Here is a 14746-nt window from a genome sequence, read left to right as displayed (position 1 = left end):
GTCTACCATCTAGGTATGCATTGCCTAACATGTAAATGTACAAGTGCTGCAAGGCGACAAAAATGTGACTTGATAATAGAGTGACCTCAACGATCAATTGCCGGAGGGATAAGTAGTCGCATGCTGTTTGGCTCACCTTTTATAGTGCACTATCCTATAGATTAGCTCACAGACTCACGCCAAATTTGGGTCTTATGCCTGCAAATGTATTCACCACACATCAAACACAGAACTCCTAATGATTGCCAAACGTGTAGCTGTAAAGTCACACGTAATGTGCCTTTCTCCTGCAAAGCAAATAGAGGACTAATCAGGTTTGTTAATACGCCAATCTGCCAAACTCCCAGACAACCCAAAGCACTACTGAGGCCAAGACAATGGCAGTTAGGCACTCTACAAATGCCATGTAAAATAACCCAATATGCATGGTGTCTACCCAGTTTGGTGATACTCAAAGGTATGCTGCCAGTGGCGAGTCTCGCTCTTCTAAGCTCCCATCCAAGGATAAAGAACTAGGGTAAGGGGTCTTCAACCTGTGGCTCTCCAGATGCTTTGAACTACAATCCTCATGGCCCTCACCATGGACTATGATGGCCTGGGCCGACATCCTCATGACCCCCTCACCATGGACTATGATGGCCTGGGCCGACATCCTCATGACCCCCTCACCATGGACTATGATGGCCTGGGCTTACATCCTCATGACCCCTCACCATGGACTATGATGGCCTGGGCTTACATCCTCATGACCCCCTCTCCATGGACTAGGATGGCCTGGGCTAACATCCTCATGACCCCTCACCATGGACTATGATGTCCTGGGCCGACATCCTCATGACCCCCTCACCATGGACTATGATGGCCTGGGCTTACATCCTCATGACCCCCTCACCATGGACTGATGGCCTGGGCTTACATCCTCATGACCCCTCACCATGGACTATGATGGCCTGGGCCGACATCCTCATGACCCCCTCACCATGGACTATGATGGCCTGGGCCGACATCCTCATGACCCCTCACCATGGACTATGATGGCCATCGGCTTACATCCTCATGACCCCTCACCATGGACTGATGGCCTGGGCTGACATCCTCATGACCCCCTCACCATGGACTATGATGGCCTGGGCCGACATCCTCATGACCCCCTCACCATGGACTATGATGGCCTGGGCTGACATCCTCATGACCCCTCACCATGGACTATGATAGCCTGGGCTTACATCCTGATGACCCCCCTCACCATGGACTAGGATGGCCTGGGCTTACATCCTCATGACCCGTCACTATGGACTATGATGGCCTGGGTGGACAGCCTCATGACCCCTCACCATGCACTATGATGGCCTGGGCTGACAGGAATTCGAGTGCAAACCATCGGGAGATCAAGAGGTTGCAGATCCCTGAACTAGGGCCTCTTCCAGAGCGAAAATTCACCTCAACTCAGGTAACGGGCAAGTGCCCAATCTTGCTGCTCCCCCACCCTCTGACCCCCACGCAGAACCCTGCATCTCTCAATTCGTGCAATTTGAAACATTCACAATGAAAAGACCTTTACAGACCAAGGGCTCAGAAGGCAGATGGGACGGCTGGAGTGTCGATGTTTCCATGAGTCCCTAAGCATGTTAGTGTCTGTGGGCTACTAAGATAGACTGGACAGGATTTGCTAGGATTCCCTGGACTTAACTATTGGTACCGGTGGTTGTGCAAGTAGGACAAAGATCTCAGGCATACAGTGGGGCAGAATAATATCTGCTCAACTTCAGGGCAAGTTTATAAAACACATTTTCAAGTTATCAGCAAGGTAAGTCCAGTTCCATATTTCGCATTGTACAGTTTGTAAATACTAAAATAATTTCCACATATGATCCAAAATAAAAAAAATAAATCACATTTCGCAGACTTAAGACATAATGTAATGATCGAAACAGAGAACTTGCAATTAGTCCTCACAATCGGTCCACCCAATGGAATCGAATGCATCATCTAAAACGTCAGTGATACCATTGTGTTACGGCGAAAACCTGGACAGAATAGCAAATCTCCTCAAATGTACTGGGTAGAACAGCCAGCAATACATTGGCATGGGTCAAACTAATCAACAAGTTGCTGGAGGTTTGCAGCCGGTTATAACATTTTGTCCAATACCTTTTTTTTTTAATCAACGTTTAACAAACATCGGAATGTAAGGATCCACATCGAGCCTTCCCAGGTGTTAATTATCAGAGCCTTATTAAGTGGGGCAGGCAAGTCACCTCAAGCATGTAATGGTTAAATGCAGATCACCCAAAACCACGGGAGACTCGAGAGCAGCTGAACTTCAGGTGGTTTACAGGAAACTGAACAGAGCCAATAAAGGAGCCCAGTTCACCCTCAGTACAAACCATTCTGACCCTACACACAAAGGTTGGCAAAAAGTCTGCAAAAACCTTATTGATTTTTTTATTGGGTTCCATACCCCTACACAGGACTTATTTAGCACTTCGTAAATACCAGTATTGCAGCATTCCCCCATTTATTAGCAATGCCAATTACCAGTAGGGCCTTTCAAGGTTCATCATATTTGCAAGCAACTACAGTTCTTTTCAAATAGCAGGTATCCAAAATGAGCAGTGATGATCTATTGCTCCAGCAAGTTTGTAATCTTCTTCCACAATCAATCCCCGATTTAATATCAAGTCATAATGTGTTTGAATTGCTTGCGTTTACCCAACAAATTCAGCCTCTTCTGAATATCTCGAGAGATTCAAATTTTCTTTGAAAGACACAAACCTCCAATATAAATGTCAAATGTCTCCCCAAAGTGTTGCAACATTGGAAACCTATAGGACATTAGCCCCAAAATGTTTTTTTAAAAAAGCTTCATGTACATCTTTCGGAAACAAGTCTATTATTGCTTGTGCCTTAAATCGCCATCTAGTGTATGAGGGAAATCTGGCAGGAAATCTAGGACTATGTACAGGGCTTTGATCTGGCCAGGTAGGAGCCAAAATAGCTTATGCTTATATCCAGGAAACCATCTTATGTGAAAACAAGATCTTATCAATACACAATGATGAACCAAGTATACCAGAATAATGAGTGTATGGCTCCAATATATGAATGTGAGCACCTCCAAATTACATAAAAATCATAATAGTCAATAAGGAGTTTCGCTGCTCTAGCAGTTTGACCATGGATGAGCTACCCCACTGATGCCATCGAAGCTCCGATCTAAAACAAAATTGAAAATGCCCATCAATTAAATTACTCTATGAAGCCACTTACTCCAAATGCACCATTTAATATCTTAATTGAGAGCCAATATAACAACGGGAAGGGTTTCTGTGATGCACTGGAATTTAAGCATGTTATTCATTTTACTTTGGGTGAGTTAATGTCGTCAAGGCGCCTGTTAAAGGGTGCCTCCTCTTTGTCACAAACATGCCTTTGATGCAGAGGTGCAAAGTTGCAAGAAGGTTTTGCATAAGAAAATAAGAATGTTGCAGACCAAAAATCCTCCCTTTTTTGCTGAGATTAAACAGCCTGAAATTGAAATTTAAGAACTGGCTATGAGGTCACAAATGCTTAATGCAGATTAACGCTGCAGAGAGGATGCTGTGCGGTCTCTCTGGGAATCGTCCAGATATGTTCTGGAACTTGACCAAGTCAAAAGAGTGGAGTCCTTTTTGCAAGTTCAGCCAATAGCTGAAAGGACGTGGGTCTCTAATTTTATGTACTTGTACACCTCAGGTGAAGGGGGTAAACCTGGCATGGTGTGTTAAACTGGGTTTTGATGATATTGTTAGAGTAAAGAAATTAAATGCACCTGGGCCTGATGGGCTCTCTGCAATGAGATTAAAATCAGACATTTGTGTGGGGGGAAAAATGATTTCGGGCCTGTTTCACAATGTTTAATCCATTCAAATGATCCCTTCCTCTTGGATGCTGGCAATAGCGACTTTGGTCTTCAGGGGAGGGCAGGGGGTGGGTGGGTGGGGAGGAATACGTTCTCCCCTCTATAATAGAGGAATTTCGCTGTTGGATGCAACAAATAAAATCTTTGCCAAAATGCTCCTTGATGAGCTTCAAAGTTGGGCTAGGAGATCTGGTAATCTGGATTTCTAGCAAGCAGGTTTTAAAAAAGGGTGGGGACAGGCCTGAATGTTGTGGTCCCTCTGCTGGAAACCCAAACAAGGGCATAGAAAAATGTATCTTGCTTTCCTTGATCCGAGTAAAGCGTTTGACTGTGAATCGGGCAACCATCTGGAAAGAGTTTACTAATTGTGGATGCCCAGCCTTTTTGGTTGGTATTTTGGTGGCTTTATATAGGGATGCAAAAAGTTAGGCTGGACACCCAAGGGGCATATACAAAATGGATTGATGCAAATCGGGGGCTCCCTTTTCTGTTTAATTTTTATAATTAAATATATTGGCTCTTGCTGACATTTTAAATGTACTAACCCTCCTAAGTTGGTCCACACAAAAATCCAATACCTCAACTATGCAGATGATAATATTGTCTTTGATTTGACACCTATTAGCCTGCAACAAGCATTAGATGGTCTGAATGTTTAACTGAATTAGATCTTAATAAACATTGTAAAATACAATATTGATCTTGAATGCGGTTAAAGGCAAAATAATCTTTTAAATTGGTTATCTTAAATCAAATCCTGGAGATGGTAACTGATTTTAAATATTTGGGAAGTTATATCTACTAGGGAAAATCAAAATGGCACTGTACAAAGAGAAGAGGGCGATATATTTAGCATCGGCTTCCCAGTTGACACAGTTTTGATTGTAAATTTGGAAGATTTTACCTATGATTACATTTTATAGACAGAAACTGGTACCCAAAATCAACTTTGCCGCTGAGACTACTACTGGGGGAAATACCCTGGTCCAAGCTAGAGGCTCTCCTGTGGAGAAAGGTGTTTTGGTCACTAAGTTTAGTTCCAATGGCAGCTATTCCATATGAACTAGGCTTACTCCCTCTGAGCATGCTTGTAGAGTGGAAGACGTAACAACTTCATGCCTCAGTTCCATCTCCTCCTCTGTCTTCCCTATATGTAAACTTTTGAATTGAAATGGACAGAGGTACATGCAAGACCCTGTTGATTTGGAAAAACAAGTGTGAGGGCCGGCTTGAGAAACTTGACTCTTCTGCTGAACCCAACAAGGTGAAGCATCTGAGTGGATCAAGATAAGGGAGGTTTTAATGAGTCACATGTTTTAATGATCATTTTAATTGCAATATCAACAGTTTAATGTTATTGCTTCCTACTTGAACATCCACCAAGTGATTTTCGAACTGAAGTACTAAGATTTAAAATCAACCTGTTGGCATCTTTGGATGTTCTGGGAAGGAGGCAGAAGTCCCTTGTGAACCAAAGGTTATGTTGCCACTGTGGTTTGGACATTGAGACCCCAAGATAATTAGGTATGGAGTGCACTGCCCTTGAAGATCTCAGATACCAGAAGCTGAATAGATGTATGTGTTTACATTTACTGCTATTGTATCCACTATTGTCCACCCGTGTTAGGCCTCTCTCCCTCCAACCAGGTGTCCCGAATCTAGGTGCTGCTTCGGCATTTACTGTTATTCCATCTACTGTCGTGCCCCCGTGTTAGGCCCTAGGTACTGCTAATATATTGACTATTATTGCATTTATTGTTGCCCCCCACCCCTGTGTTGAGCCCCTTCTCCCTCTATCCAGGTGTCCCAAATCCAACGGCTACTACTGCATTATTGCTCAGAACACTTCCTGGCATCTTAGTCTTGGTGCCTCGACCCAGATACCTTCTCTGTCCTAGCCCTCTAGACGTGCAACCACTCTCTGACCCCCACCATTGCTCAGCTACTGAATTGCTCCATCCCACAATCATGACCGATTCCCCCTCCCTGTTGTTGATACCACGACAACAAAGACCACCTCTCCACCCCCTGAACCCTGCCCCTTCTGCACCACACGACCCCCCAACCAATGCAACCCACCCAGCACATGTCATCTGTAGTAGCACCTACTTTTAGGAGCCCTCCTACATGCCACATCAGCCCCCCCAATCACCATTCTGCCTCTAACTCTAAGATCAGAGGAGCGCTCTGGCACGCCAAACACCACAGGCCTCTTTCCCTCAACCCACACATTTCAGCGCATCCGGACCTCAAGCCCACCCACCCTCTGTCCCCCAGACATCTATTCAGAATGACACCCTACTCCCCGTTCATACTCCAGACACAATCTCCAACTCACAAGCCAGAGGAGCTCTCTGGCGTCCAAACATCACGAACCCTCTGCCACTACCATGGCATTGGTGTGGTCACCCAGTAACTCCACCCTACCCCCCCCAGCCCCCCAACTCAGATTTCCCCGCCCTTGCAAAACCCCCTTTGACACTTGCACTAGCAACTCGTGTAGAGCTCCATGTCACCCCAACAACTCATCAACCCTCCACCAACACGCACCCCGTCCACCCTCACATCAGTCCCACACCTCACCACTCCTTCAAAAACTCAGCATCCACTTGACAGCGCGGTCCCGCCACACCTCGGCACCCCCCGCTCTTACCTTGGGAAAAACACACACACACACACACACACACACACACACACACACACACACACACACACACACACACACACACACACACACACACACACACACACACACACACACACACACACACACACACACACACACACACACACACACACACACACACACACACACACACACACACACACACACACACACCTTCCCCCCCACCCCCTACTCCACCCCCATCCCTAGATCTTCCCCTTCTTTCAAAGTAGCACATTTTGCCCTTTCTAAAAACATTGCTTCATCCCCTTTCCCCTCTGACCCTCCTATCCTCTCTCAACCCTCTGGCAGCCAAACCCACAAAACACAGAAAGGGTAACCGGCCCTCTCGCTCAACTCTCCATACCTCACCACTTAATCGGTCCACCCTCCGATACTTTCCCATCCCTGCCATCAAACCCTCCCCTTCTCCACCCCTTTGAACTCGACCTGTCACCCAGTACACACAAACCCCTAGCATCCCCCAGACTAACCACAAACTTGCTCAACCCCACTGAACTTGTGCAACACTCGCCAATCTCCCTCCCCCCTGACCCTCCCTGCCATGTCTCTCGCATACCTACCACTGCCCGCCTACTTTTCCCGGTCAACCTATCCCACTCACCCCCCCCCAAAGAACACCAGCATCCCCAAATCCCCACCACCACCACCAACCCTCAGTCTCAGCCAACCAGACTGATCCAACCACTCCTCCCATCAAAACGACCGACACCTTAGCCCCTGCCTTTCAAGCCATCCAAGCCCTCCCAGCCACAACCATAAAAAAACCACCTCGCCTCAAGTCACATGCCTCCTTTACAATGCCCGCTTCAAGGTGAGAAATAGACATCTTTGACCTCCTATCCTCTGACAATCCTGAGCTCATTTTTATCACTGAAACTTGGTTCTCAGGCGTCTTTGCACCAGCCACGTATGAGACCTTTTCCCCCTGGCTAATCGCTCATCTCCCACAACAGACCTTACAGAGGCAGCAGGGTGGTCATCCTCTACAAACCTCATTTTCACATCTCACTCACCGAAACCCAGACATGCATGCTAACTGTGAATCCCTACTAGTACAATTGTCGCTACCATAAACACTTGCACAGCTTCCTACTCATATACAGACCCCCTGGATACGACAAACATTTTGCCAACAATCTCTGTGACTCACTAGCTACCATTCAGATAAATCACCAAACTCTCTACTGGGTGATTTCAACATCTGGTTCGAGGTGCCAAACAACCCCGTGACCAACAACCCCATGACCCAACCCCTGGTCGACAGTCTAGAGGCACTAAACCACTCCTGGCATACCACAGGTCCAACCCACTCTGGTGGTACCACCCTTGATGCGATCTTCAGCTCCTATGACCTCGTCTCCATATCTAATCCAAAACCGCTTATCTGGACAGACCACTCTGCCATCCCTTTCTCTGTCCACACACCAGCCCCTCCACCCAAAGCCCTCCCTAACCTCACACATAATCACAAATGCTGGACAAAGTCGAGGTACTCCCCGACCTAGCTGAAGCCCTGCTAAAAAGTCTCCCAGCACCACTGACCTCTGATCGACCCTTAACCGTTGAATTATTTGACTACTGACTTAAAGAATCACTACTGCCCCTCACCCCCCCCACACCCTGCAGCCTCTCGCAAAGGACCACCACCCAAATGGTTCACGCCTCACCTTTCAAAAGTCAAATTAACTCTGGAGCGCAAATGGCGAACATCTAAAACCACTCTCAGCAGATCTATGTTCACCCACCAACGCCGTAATTACAAATCCGAGATCCGAAAGGCCAAAAATGCATATTACAATATTAGGAAACCTGAACTGGCGCAGCAGCACCAAAGAACTCCACAGGGAGATCTCCGAATTCGTGAAACCAACCTGCATCTCTGCCCAGACCACGCCCACACAAACGCTCTGCGACTCCCTCTCGCTGCACTTCTACAACACAGCACTGGGCAGGATGGCAACCCTTAATACCAAACTCTCCACCCTCACCCCTTGCCCAACATCAGCCCCTCCTGATTCCGTTGCCCCGACTACCACAATGCCAGCTTTCGACTCTTTCAACCCTGTCTCGAGAGACGAGTTCTTAGATCTAATACCTGGCAGCAGACCCTCCGGTTCCCCCTTTAACTCCGGTCCCGCCTCTCTTCTGAAAAAAATATTCTCCTCCACTTGTGCAGGAGAACAAGCAAGGTCCATACTAAATCGACTTCCTCACCTCTGGCATCTTTATAGAGGCCTTTAAAAAGAAAGCATGCGTCAAACCGCTTTGAAAAAAGGCATCTCGACCCCCTTGACCCTAAGATTTACAGGCTGATCTCCAACACCCGATTTGTGGCGAACGCATCGACCGCGCTGCGTACTCTCAACTCAACCGCTTTGTAGAAACCAACAAACTACTCGACCCCGCTCAATCAGGCTTCAGAACACGCCATGGAACAACCATCCTGATCTCAATCTGGGACTATCTCAAGGTCTCGGCAGACTCGGAGGGTTGCGCAGCACTGATTCTCCTTGATCTGTCAGCAGCCTTCGACACTGTTAGCCATTCTATCCTCCTTGACCATCTCCACTCCCTAGGAATCGCCTTTCCCCTTTTGTCTCAACCGCTCGCACCATGAACACTGGAGTACCCCAGGGGGCATGGCTCTCTTCTCTCCTTTTCAACCTCTATCTGACCGCTCTACCAAGAATCATCTGTGAGCACAACCTCACCTGCTACCACTACATTGACTACACCCAAATTATAAGAATTCCCAAAGCAAGCTCCAACCCATATCCCGACCTTGAAGCTTGCCTCAGAGATATTGACCGATGGATGACAAGAAACCACCTCCTTCTGAACCCAGATAAAACTGAGATCATGGTGTGCGGCAATGCTGCCCTTCTCCCACACCACTGCCATGGCCCCCCGTCCCTTGGCAACCCCGACCCCCTACTCCCGCCAAAATGGTCAAAAACCTTGGCTGCACTATGGACTCGGGCCTAACACTCTCCAGTCAGATCGAAAATGTATCAAAATCCTGTCACTATCCGATCAGATTCATAAGAAGCATTTTCCCTTTCCTCACCTATCAGAACAGACTTGCCGCTATTATGCCCATTGTTATGTCAAGACTGTACTATGCCAACTCCTTATACTTGGGTGCAGCGGTATACCAACTTAAACTCCAAAGAGCACAAAAGGCTGTTGCAAGACTCCTCCTTGCTCTGGGACACAGGGATCAGATCTCCCCCGCTCTCTACACCCTTCACTGGCTCCCTGTAGGACGAAGGGCCACTTTCAAAACCCTTTGCATTACCCACCGGGCAGTGCACAGGACCTGCCCAGCATGCATACAAGAGAAGATAAAACCCTACCGTCCATCACGCACCCTAAGATCAAGCTCTGCCCTCTTACCAGTGATTCCAGCCTCCAATTCAGCCCGTATTGGAGGGTCCGCCTTCTCAACATTAGCGCCAACTCTGTGTGGAACTCACTCCCTCTGCACATTCGAAAAAAACAAGACTACGTGGCATTCCGCAAAGCTCTTAAAACCTGTTGCTTTCCGTAAACTCGATTAGGACCAACTAGGGCTGCTGAAACCCAACATCATATACCATGACTTCAGTGACAGTACATCCAAAAGTCATTACAGCCTGTGGACAGATGTTCTGGGAAATACCGAGCAATTAGACCACAGAAAGCGACCAATAAGTCACCATGACAGAATTAGGAAATGGATACCACAAATGACCACCATAGCATCCTGCAGGCTCTAGGATATGTAACTGCTGACTCTCCACTTCCCGAGTCTACCACACAGGGCTAGCAGCCTCTCACGCCATCAAGCTGATAATCCCTTTTGTTCACCATACCCAACTACATACCTAAGATATGACCCCACATAGGTGCAATTCTGTCCAGTCTATGCTTTCGCGTGACTGCCTCGATGTTACCACATTAGTACGAGACACCCCGTGTCCTATAGCCAATTATCCTGCCTAGACCCATCCTGCAACCCACCATAAACCACAACCAGAATATGAGCTTGGTGTGAGTACGTTGGTGTGAGATAGCTTCTGCCATACAACCAAATATCCTCCCTAATACTACCCTGCAACCCATCATAAACCACAACCAGCGACCCGGAACCGGACCCCTGAGATGCATAGTGCTGAACCTAAGAAGAACGACTGTCCGAACAAGCATACCTTACTCTGTCCTAGCAATAAATCTACCTCATGTCACTACAAAGAAATACGAGGACTGCCACCAACTTATCCAGATCCAGAATGGAATCCTGGAACAGCAGGCTCGTAAAAATAAACCATCCACTCCAGACACTCACCTCTCCTACCGCTATGCTCACCCTCTACTTTACACCAACACACAATAGAGCGCAGCTATACCACCCCCCCCCCGATCAATTTCGGCCTAGTTGCTCACATACGAACAATAGTCCATGAACACCTCAGCATCCTGCTAGACCGCAGCTATACCTCACAGATAACAAATAATCTGCCTAGCTGCACACATATACGTATAACACAGAACTAATGCCGCCAGAGTGCAGTCTCGGAAACCAACCACCTGACTGCACACATTCAACTGATCTCTCACTACCACCACACATAGTGTTAGGATGCAGCTACCATCAGGAAATTCATACTGAGTGCACCCAAGCACCCTATACTACCCTACTCTTCTCGACTGACCTGGACTACAGTCCCCAAAGGCGTTCAACCCACAAGTGCTTTGAGATCAATGATATATAGAGCGCTATATAATTGCCAAATAACAATAACAATCTTACAGCACTGTGTTCACGTTGTTTGCTTACAATCTGAAAGATTCCCTTCCTGCCCCAAGTCCTGTGAGGTGGTCTTGTTGCATATTAAAGTGCTGTACAAGCAACAAAGCAGGTCCTAGCATTTATCAATGTATTACGCAAGTGTCACGCCGAGAGGAGCTACTACACGGCACTGAGAAGCTCATTAAGACGCGGGGCATGAGGACCATGAATCAGCGTTGAGCCAGAAAGCAGAATTCACCTTAAACAAGTAACAGTTCACATGAAAGTCACACGACCATCTACCCACACCTGGCAGAAAAGGGGACACAAAAAATCCACCGTGGACACAAGATTCCAGTCCAAGAGCTTAATATGTGCCAACAACTCACCTATTTAACAGTACCCACGAGAATGTATTTCTGCCACTATCCAGGGCTTTCCCTGCATGTTAGGGTGACCAGATTTCCAAAACGAAATACCGGGACAACCAACATAAAAGAAGGACTACCCTATCGCAGCCCACCTATTACCGCCCCTCCCCCAACACGCCCCCACAACCACCACCCAACCATATTTCCAGCACTTCTTTCCATATACTGTATATGATCTCATTTGTGCAGTTTTGTCTGTGAATCTTGGCATGTTAATTCAAAACAAGTGTTAGCTCTGATTGATATTACATGGCTTGCTGTACAACAATTTCCAAGCTAGCTTGTGTGGCACAGTCAGTAAGTGTTGTGACTCGTACCTGAAAGCCAAACCTCCAACTTTCTGTACACGATTTTAACTATCGTAGCCACCCAACCATGCAAACCCCGGACGGGGTTTCTAAATTGAAAAACTCCCGGGACGGAAGGTGATTTCCCCAGACTGTCCCGGGAAAACCGGGACGTCTGGTCACCCTACTGCATGTGCCAGGAGTTTGCTGAAATAATCACACTGGCTATAGCGAGCCCTGGTGCTGATCCTGCTTAAGCTTACACATACAGGACGGACCACACTATCGTACACACTCAGCCCTACAGATCAGCACTGCATCTGCCACTTTTACTCCCTAAAAGTAGACAAATATCCCACTGCCCCCCCCGCCCCAAAAATACGGAGTGAAAATACTCGCAACAAAAAATAGGAAACAGACATGTAGAATCTCGCGCCCCTGCTTTCACCCTCACAGCTCCATGGATATGTTTGGAGCAGTCGTGCACGCAGTACCACAGGAAGAAACTACTATTAGTGCCTGTTCAGAAGAAGTAAACATGCATTTTTTTTTTAATGGTGTATGAATAATTAGGTGCAAAGAAATAATGATTATAAACCTTTATTTCCGTTTTCCAGTTAAAAATATTTTTATTCACATATACAATACTGGCATTGGGAACTGGACTTACATTTTTACTCCCTAAAAAAATCCTTTTACTCCCAACTTTAAAAAACAGGAAGTAAAATACTCACTTCCAAAACGTATCTGCAGCATTGCAGACGCTGCTGCATGGATACCTAAGGCCGCGCCACGCACAGAACCACTCTCTCCACCACTGCATATGAAGGCGACATCACTACATTCCGTTTGGTAGCTGGGGTGGGAGGGAGGGGGTGGGGGGGTGAGGCAGCTTCTTGTAGGAACGGTCTTGGCACATGTTGCATTGTTGAAGGTTGACTACAATATTACATTATTATGCATTCAGAGCCTGGTTATGACGCATCAACCCATTTTCAGAGTCCCTTGCTTTCGAAAGTTGACACAAATTATTTAGAAAATCATCATCGGGATGGATTGAACATGGTGGCCTCGGCGTCTGAAAACTCAGGGTCCTCTGATCTCTTCTCCGCCCCCCGCACACCCACCTGTGCTGCCAAAGTATGCCACACACCCGCCAGAATAGTCAACACAACCAACAGAAGGTGGCCCACTGGTGAAGTGTGCTCCAAAGGCTGGAGAAGAGCGACATAGTGGCAGACTCCACCCTAGGGTGAATGCCATAGGGCTGAACGGTGAAAGCCGCCGCAGGATTGATGCTGGATACAGGAAGGTGGTGGTGGACATTCCTGCACCGTTTCTCCGAAAACCTGGAATCGTGTGGGAATCCTTGCAACTATGGGGTTTGCCTAGGCATGTGGAGTCAACACCCAGCGGGCCATGCAAATAGGTTCCACCCTGAGAAAAAACACACACACACACACACACACACACACACACACACGATGTGGTAGTCATTGATAGGAGTAGCAGTAATAATACATTCCTGAAGGAAAATGGAGCGACTCCTTATAGGAGGTTTGTCTCTAGGCAAGATGCAATGTTGAACATCAGGAATTTAAAAAAAAAAAACAGAAAAGTAGGAACAAGAATCTAGGATTCTCTGGAAAAGGAGAAAAACTCAGAAGAGCCGTCGATAGAACAGCATCCAAACTGAAACAGGAGTGCAGCGAGATCGAATGCTTTTTGTGGGTGGTCGGTTTTAACTGGCAATGAAGTTGATGCCATGCTCTGGGGCTCAGTGAAGGCGCAGCAGAGAGACAGTGATGCAGCCTTAATTGCTAACCCGAGGACACACTCTGCAGTGCCATCCCAGGACTCCAGTACTAGCAACACAGCCCTGCTGCTTTGTGCCATATGTGAATCCCATTTCCCAGTCCGAAGAGTGTATCCTTAAGCAGGCCATGGACGGGAAACGGCTCCTGCGTGTGCCATGGTTAACGCCTGTGAAAATGACGCGCTGCGCCAGCCAGATCGCCTGCCCGCGCCTCCCGCAGACACAAGCAGTGGAAAGAGGCGCGAAATATCCGAGAAAGAGATAATCCGCGTCCAATGTATGAAAGGGGCGGTAGGGGGCTCCACAAATTGCCCTTTTCGCAGAGGTTGTGCTATTAACAACTTATCACCCTGAAGTATGATATATGATAGGTTATTTATAACGCGCTTAATACCCAGAGGTTTCTAAGCGCGGACCTGGGGGATCGAACCCGTGTTACCCCCGTCGTCTTGCTTCCAAGGCGAGCACGTTGCCACATCGATCGCCGAAAGTCTGAGATTTCCAGTTAGCTAATATTCTCCGATTATACATGCAATGCATCCGAATCCCTACTTCTTAATGTGCCCATTTGCTAGCACAGGCCAGAGCTACTGAAAGGGTTCATTTTCATTCACAATTTTTCTTAAGTACATTTCAGTGGGATCTGTAGTCCAAATCACCCCGAGTCGATATACATCTTATAGCAAGAGAAATAATTGGAAGGTATTACAATATTACAGATGGGTAGAATTGCTACTAGTAACATTATACTTCTACAACTTTTGTTCCTGTTCCAGGCTGTACCAGTCTCTGGGCCCCATTACAAGTCTGGTGGTACCTCGGCAGTAAATCTGCCGAGTTACCACCAAATG

At 47.1% G+C, this 14746-nt stretch overlaps 1 protein-coding gene across 4 annotated transcripts in view; it reads right to left on the bottom strand.

The window, feature by feature from the left end:
* The window catches only part of TLE3 (TLE family member 3, transcriptional corepressor), a 170734-nt gene that overhangs the window by 48912 nt on the left and 107076 nt on the right, over positions 1-14746 (bottom strand). The window lies entirely within an intron of this gene.

Source organism: Ambystoma mexicanum, chromosome 11, assembly GCF_040938575.1.
Source record: "Ambystoma mexicanum isolate Mex_15411 chromosome 11, UKY_AmexF1_1, whole genome shotgun sequence".
NCBI lineage: Eukaryota > Metazoa > Chordata > Amphibia > Caudata > Ambystomatidae > Ambystoma > Ambystoma mexicanum.
This window is presented reverse-complemented; position numbering and strand designations above follow the sequence as displayed.